The following is a 7,678-nucleotide window of genomic DNA, read 5'->3' on the forward strand; positions in this document are numbered from 1 at the left end:
AGCCAACACCGCGAATATTCGATACTTAAGCCCGACCGAGATAATGGGGGTTAGGCACACAGCTACCCAAACACATAGAGCATTACAATTGAAATAAGTTAAATGTCTCTATGCCAAATAAACTAAAAACAAATAATTTGAAATAAACGTAAAAACGCCGTAAGAAATACATTTCTGGATAATAAAGAGTAGTACAGGCCATTCTCCTGTAATGAAGCATGGTGTTTTCATAATGCCAATTGGATATGACGCAATTATTAATGTATTATAGGGAAAATATTTTATTACAATGAATTGGATAAATAAAGCGATCGAGCGAAGGAAACAACATCACAGTGCAAGTAGGAATAAGCGGTCATACGGCTGCCTCGGCGTAGCATCATCGTCATGATCATTGCCACACGAGGCATTGGGATGCTGCTGGATACTTCTAGATGCTACCCAACACGCAAAAACTCGGGTTTTGTTCGGCCTGTGCATGCATCATCTCGCGCGTTATCACGGACTGTGCTTTACTACCTCTAATTGTTTAATTTTGTGCAACGCAATATTTACATAACACGTTTTTTTTCAGGAACGCCAGTACTACTAAAGGAGAACATACTGTAACTATACTGTATGCCAAATAAACTAAAAACAAAGCAATTGAAATGAAGGTGTTAAAACTATGTACCATAAATAAAACCCATTCATAAGCAATGAAGAGTAGTAGCACTCAGTGGCGGGAGGATAAAAGCTGGTAAGTCATCGATCAAGTGAAATAAAACAGGAGGAATTCTCCACAATTCTGGCTATCGCCTGATGAAGCTGGTTGTTGTTGTTTTCATGATCAGCGAAACGTCACTAGCTACTGGAATGTGTAAATGTTGCTATGGGTTGTTATTCTCCAACACACAACAGCCCGTTAGTGCTGAGCTAAACACTCATTGGCACGCTCTGTTTACGTGACAAACCTCTCACTGATTGGCTGTGTCGCGTGGTGGTAGCAAGTTTAACAATACTTACGCGATCTAAACTAAAATAAAACAAAACCCTTTATTACAGATAATATGATCGCGAAAGCCCTCCTACTACGTGTCCAACTAAAAAATATTCGGCTGCAAAATGGCCCAAACTAACGAATGCGTGAATCACGCCCACGGTTTATCCATGCAAACAAATGACTCTTCTTCCCCAAATCCCTTCTTACCTGTTATTGTTGCTGTTGGTGTTGTTGTCTTTGTCGTGGGTGATCTGGGCACTTCAGGGATCTTGTCTAGGTGAGAAATATATTTTTAAAAACCGAATCGCGTTAAAACGACAACTCCCGCTGGAAGATGGCAAAAACAAACGCACAATTGAAATAATAAAAAAACAGACCTTAATATCCGTGATCGATGTCGTGCCTTGTTGCTATTCCATGTCAAGCCAATCAAACCTAAATGTCACGTGATTAAGATTACTTTGGGTTAGATTGCGTTGGTATTACGCCAGACTTTTTACCTCCACAGTTTATAATCAACGCCACGCATTCAAGAGTGTAATGAAGCTCCTTGGAGACGTCCATTTATCACGTATGGTTTCAAGCGAGACGTATGGACGTACCAGCGCCGAGCTCCGAACTGAACGCGCGCGGACTGCGGGTTAGGAACCTCAATGAGCCTAACAGGCCCCTGCCATGGTTTATGCAGTTTAGGGGAGGTTCCTGCTCGCACCTGCGGGCAATGCAGCCAAGCCATATCCCCCACCTTCCAGGGGCACTTCCCCTTCGAGCGTCTAGCGCAACGTTCGTTTCGGGCCTGGGTTTTGGCAGTAGCCACTCGGGCCCCCTCCCGCGCCTCAGCGACGCGGCGAACGGCGTCCTGAATGTAGTCGGGAAGAGGCTTAGTAGGTCCTCTCACTCCCGTTCCCAACTGCACATCCATTGGCGGCACGTTTTCGCGACCGTACATGAGAAAAAACGGAGAATATCCTGTGGACGCGTGAGGCGTCATCCGGTATGCCGAGAGTACCCCAGGGATGTGCAAATCCCAGTCAGCTTGCTTCTCATTAACCGTGTGACACAGCATGGCTGACAGCGTCCGATTTAGTCCTTCCACCATGCCATCCGTCTGTGGGTGGTAGGGGGATGTCCGGATCTTTTTGGTCCCCAGAGCAGCGCACACCTCCCCCAACAATTTAGAAGAAAAATTGCGGCCCTGATCAGTGAGCAGCCTCTCCGGCGCCCCTTTGTCCATGACATATCCAAATAGAAAGGCGTCCGTAATGGACGCCGCCGACTGGTCGGGCAAGGGCCAGGCCACCGGCCAGCGGGAGAGATACTCCACCCCAACTAGCAAGTATTTATTACCCTTAGCGGATGGCGGGAAGGGTCCCAAAATATCCAACGCCACCAACTCGTTAACTCGAGACACTTGAATAGACTGTATCGGCGGCACATATGGGTGTTTAGGCGGCTTCCGCCGGGCACACTCGGGACACGTGCGAACGTGTCCGACGACATCCGTTGTCATGCCGTGCCAGAAGTAGTCTCGCTGCAACGTCAACAAGGCTTCCTGCACCCCCAGGTGTAGTAGCGTGTCGTAATGCAGACTCCTAATCAATTCATACCAAAATGACGACGGTACAACCAGACGCCAGCGATCATGTAACCCCTCCCTCCACATCAGCAGTCCGTCGCGGAGAGCGGCCCCCGGCGTCCCCCCGGAAACCAGTCCCCCACCTCCCTTTGCAGGCCGACTCCGCAGGGTCCCCAACGAGTCGTCCAGCTCGTGGAAGGTTCAGAACCCCATCGGCCGGTCCCGGGCACACTGGAGCCTCAGGCACCTCGACCGCTAACGCCATAGGCCGAGGGGGCTGCTGGGTCGGCGTACACCTATGCGTCCCCGACGCGCAAGCGCAAGGGGATCCCTGCGGTAACCTGGAGAGCGCGTCCGCATTCGCGTGACGCGCCCCCTTCCGATGTTGAATTTGGAAGGAAAACTCCTGCAGAGTGTCCAACCATCGTGCCAGCTGGCCAGATGGTTGGTCTACCCTGAGAGCATATTGTAAAGCCGCATGATCCGTGCGCACAATGAACGAACGGCCGTAGAGATACAGCCGAAATTGGCGGAGAAAATAGACAATGGCCAAAAGGTCACGGCGAGTGACGCAGTAGCGGGTTTCCGCGGGGGACAAGACGCGGCTACCGTACGCCACCACGCGTTCCACACCGCCTTTGGACTGTGACAGCACGGCCCCAATGCCCGTGTCACTCGCGTCCGTGTCCAGAATGAAAGGGTGATCAAAATCGGGATAGTCCAATGTCGGCGCCGTTGCCAAACGATCGCGCAGGCCCTTAAACGCCGCCTCCTCTGGCGGTCCCCAACTGAATTTCCGTCCTTTACCCGTAAGGAGGTGCAGAGGCATCGCGATCGTTGCAAAATTGGGAACGAACCTACGATAATATGAGGCAAACCCCAAAAAGCGACGCACATCCCCCACCGTGGCCGGGGTTGGCCAGTTGCGGACGCACGCCGTCTTCTCCGGATCCGTGGCCACCCCGTCGGCACTGACTATATGTCCCAAATAGCGCACGGACCGTTGCAGTAGGTGACATTTCTTAGGTTTAAATTTCAGATTGGCGGAGCGCATTCTGGCGAACACCACCTCCAGTCTCTGTAGATGTTCATCAAATGTGCGGCTAAAGTTGATGATATCGTCTAAATATATCAGACATGTCTCCCACTGCAACCCCGTTAATACCAACTCCATCAACCTCTGAAATGTGGCGGGGGCAGCATTCAACCCCATCGGAAGACAATTAAATTGAAATAGACCCTGCGGCGTACGGAAAGCGGTCTTTTCCCGCGAGGACTCATCGAGGGGAAGCTGCCAGAATCCCGAAGAGAGATCCAGCGTCGAAAAGAACTTCGCCCCCGACAAGGCATCGAGGGAATCATCCATATGCGGCAGGGGGTACGCATCCGCCACGGACACTTTGTTTAATTTACGGAAATCGACGCAAAATCGCAATTTGCCGTCTTTCTTTTTGACCAAGACTACAGGCGCGCGCCATGGGCTGTTAGATGGAGATATCATGTCCGCAGCCTGCATGTCATCCACTGCTCCATGAACATGGTCTCGCTCCGCCGGGCTCATCTGATGCGAGTTCAACCGAATTGGAGCAGCGTCCCCCGTGTCAATATGATGGGAAAGCAGGGAGGTGCGTCCCAAGTCCAAATCGTTTGAGCTAAACACATCGGAATAACTCAACAATAGCACGCAAAGCGCGGATCGCTGTTCCCCGGTCAGGGATGAATTTTCACCGCACAATTCGGCGGTCCAGCGATCATCTTGGCCCGCAGGGCCCGAAACTCCGGCAACCACATCCCGGCGGCCCAGATGGTCCTGGGCCGTGAACGCCATTGTGGCATGGGCCACGACCATTCCGGCCGGCACGCACACATTCTCCGTACTCCCATTAAGCACCTGCAAAAATGGCTGCTGATCCGGCCGGATAATAGTTTGCGCCCCGACCAGCGCCGATCCGCCCGTAATGGTCGCGGACGGCGATAACAAAACCCCAGGCGCTCCTTCCCGACCAGGCACCGGTTTCCGATATCGCAAGGGGATAAGCATCTGTGAACCAGGTGGAATGTCAACAGATACTTCGGACAGCGCCTGCACCTGGCAGACCGGAGTGGGTCGCCCCCAGGGCGACGGCAAAAATGTAATTTTTCGACCCCCCGGTAATTCAATGCAATTTTGATTAACTCTTATTAGAATGGGCATTTTGGCCAGAAAATCAGTTCCCAACAAACACGGAACCGCAAGGGACCTTGAAATCAACACAGTTCCCGAGGCCGACACCCCCCCGATGGATATATTAGCGTCCACCTGGCCCACAATGCCCATACTTCCCCCGTTCCGATATCGCAAGGGGATAAGCATCTGTGAACCAGGTGGAATGTCAACAGATACTTTGGACAGCGCCTGCACCTGGCAGACCGGAGCGGGTCGCCCCTAGGGCGACGGCAAAAATGTAATTTTTTGACCCCCCGGTAATTCAATGCAATTTTGATTAACTCTTATTAGAATGGGCATTTTGGCCAGAAAATCAGTTCCCAACAAACACGGCACCACAAGGGACCTTGAAATCAACACAGTTCCCGAGGCCGACACCCCCCCGATGGATATATTGGCGTCCACCTGGCCCACAATGCCCATACTTCCCCCGTTCGCTGCTACACAGGAATCGTAAACCGGGCGCACTGCGTCCGGCGGGATGCCCAACAGATGGAAAATGACATCCGATATAATCGTCGCGGACGCACCGGAGTCCACTAAAATGCGCACGTCGACCCCTTGTATAGAACCCGGCACAGTGGACGAACCAGTAGCGGCCGCAACAACCCACCGTGCCAATTTACGCCACTGCGTTACCGAGCGACATGGGCCAGTCGGCGGCCTCCCATTGTTAACGACACCTGGATCGCGCGGCAACGGTGATGAATGAGGTGCCAAGCCTTGCCGGGTGTCTGGTGCGCACCGACTTGCCTGTCCAGGAGGGTCCTTCCGTGGCACGTCCGTGGTCGAGGCCTCCTGCTGGGGCGGCCCCGGTATACGGGCCCAGCAATCCCTGGCGTAGTGGCCTTTGCGACCGCAGCGGAAACACTCAACATCATTGAGATGCACAGCACTCCCCCCATTTCGACGCTCTCGCGTCGGCGGCGCAGATCGTGGCCCCGGCCCTCCGCAGGCAGGCCACTGCGCAGAGGCGGCCTTCAATTCCTGCGGGCCCCCCCCATCAGGAACGTACACCGCCTTCTTGGGATCCCAACCCACGGCACCCCCTTCCACGATGGGCCCCCCCGTCCACGCTGTCACGTGCTTCCAACGGCGCAGATTAAACTGGGCATCCAAACACTTCGCAGCCGCCCGAGACGTCAACTTCTCATGGCCGCACACCGGCATAGGGATCCCCAAATCTCTCGACAGCTCAAGCATTTTGCCCAAAATAAGGGGTTCCAGTAGGTCAGGCTCCATCTCAGGGTATGCGGCCATGGCCAATTCCAGGACAGCACCCCTGTATGCCACCGGCGACTCTTCGGGTGCCCGCTGGCGCTGAACGAATCGTCGGTGAGCGTCATCCGGTGGCTCGTACGCATCCGCCACCTCGTCAAAAACCCTCTCAGTGTCTTCTTTTTCTCGGCCTTGATGGAACGGAAAAATCTGACCAACTCATCGTCGAGAAGAGTTGGCAGAACTTCCAGGGCCTCTGCGTCAGTCCATCTGGCGGAGCGCACCGCCGCCAAAAATCGGCAGGCGAATGCACTCCACTCGCCTCCGATTGAAAATTCTTAAACTGCTGTCAAGTGACGGCTGCGGGTCCTCGCTCCGCTGTCCTCCGCAGACGGCGCGTCGCGTGGCATGTTCAAGATGGCGTCGCACCGCAACGTGTCAAAGATGGTGGCTTCCCGCCGCGGAGGGCGCAAGATGGCGGCTTCCCGCGGTTCTTCCCCTGCCACGCCCAAGATGGCGTCCTCGTGCCGCGTGGCAGAGGGCGCTGGCGGCGCAGGCAAGGCCCTGGTCCGTTGGTCACCCCCGGGCCTCCCCGAAGCCGTCGCCGGCGTGACGAGGTCGCACAGTTGCACCAAGACGGTCTTCAAAGTCTCCAGCTTGGCCGCCATCTGTCTCCATCGCTGGTCAGCGTCCTCCGGCGCGGGCGGATCCACGGAAGCGGCGACCTCTTGCACCCCCGGGCCATCACTCGTCCCCGCGTCGATTTCCCCCTCTATCGTTGGCAGCCCCACTGCCTGAGGAAGGTCGTCGTCGTCGGAAGATGTAGCAGACGATGGTGCGGGGATATTCTTTCTACTGAGCTGTTTTGACATGCCGTTTCACTTCTGACACCAGTGTAATAAAGGACTCTTGCACTGGGTCTGTCTCCGTTGTCCTTTATTGTGGTTCGTACAACTTTGCCCGCACGGCGTCTCGCTCAGAGTCTCCTCCGTCTCCCGCTCCGCAGCCCCACTGCTGCCGTCGCTCCCGCAGACTTGCTGCTGGCTCACAATGCAGCCCCGCTGCTGGCTCTTCCCTCAGCCTCCCTGCCTCCGACCTGCAGCCCCACGGCTGCTTTCTATGCAGCCCCACTGCTGCTCTCAGTCTCCTCCATGCCCGGACACCACTGGCCAACGGTGCCGAGTCCCAACCTGTGGCGATCACGCCACTTTCCACCTCCTGCCCTGCGTGGCCTCCTCCTGTCTTTATTCCCACACTCTCCTCTCGCCCTTCCGGTTCCTGCCCTTAAAAGCACTCCCTCTCCCCACGTGACCCAACTCCTCCCACCTGTTACGTCATATCCGCGAGGCCGTTTACGCTCGCATTACACATGTATAGCAGTAGCCAAAATATTCTTTCGGTAAAGTCACGTAGGTATAAAATAAAATAAATTGAATCACGATGTTTCAGGCGCAACACAAGCGTCCGTCATCAGGTGGGACAACCACAGCAAGAAATAAGAAACAATTTTTTGTGTTGCGCCCGAAACGTCGTGATTTTATATGTTTTATTTTATACCTACGTGACTTTACCGAAAGAACCAAAGAGTATGGATCCCTGCAGTCATGAAAACTTCAAATCTAGATTAAAAATATTCTTCATTGTAAAATGTTGAAGGAAAAAAACTAGAGGACCCAGAGAGAAAATCTATGCGACC

The sequence above is a fragment of the Lampetra planeri genome, chromosome 77 (genome assembly GCF_965212315.1).
Source record: "Lampetra planeri chromosome 77, kcLamPlan1.2.h2, whole genome shotgun sequence".
Classification (NCBI taxonomy): Eukaryota; Metazoa; Chordata; class Hyperoartia; order Petromyzontiformes; family Petromyzontidae; genus Lampetra; species Lampetra planeri.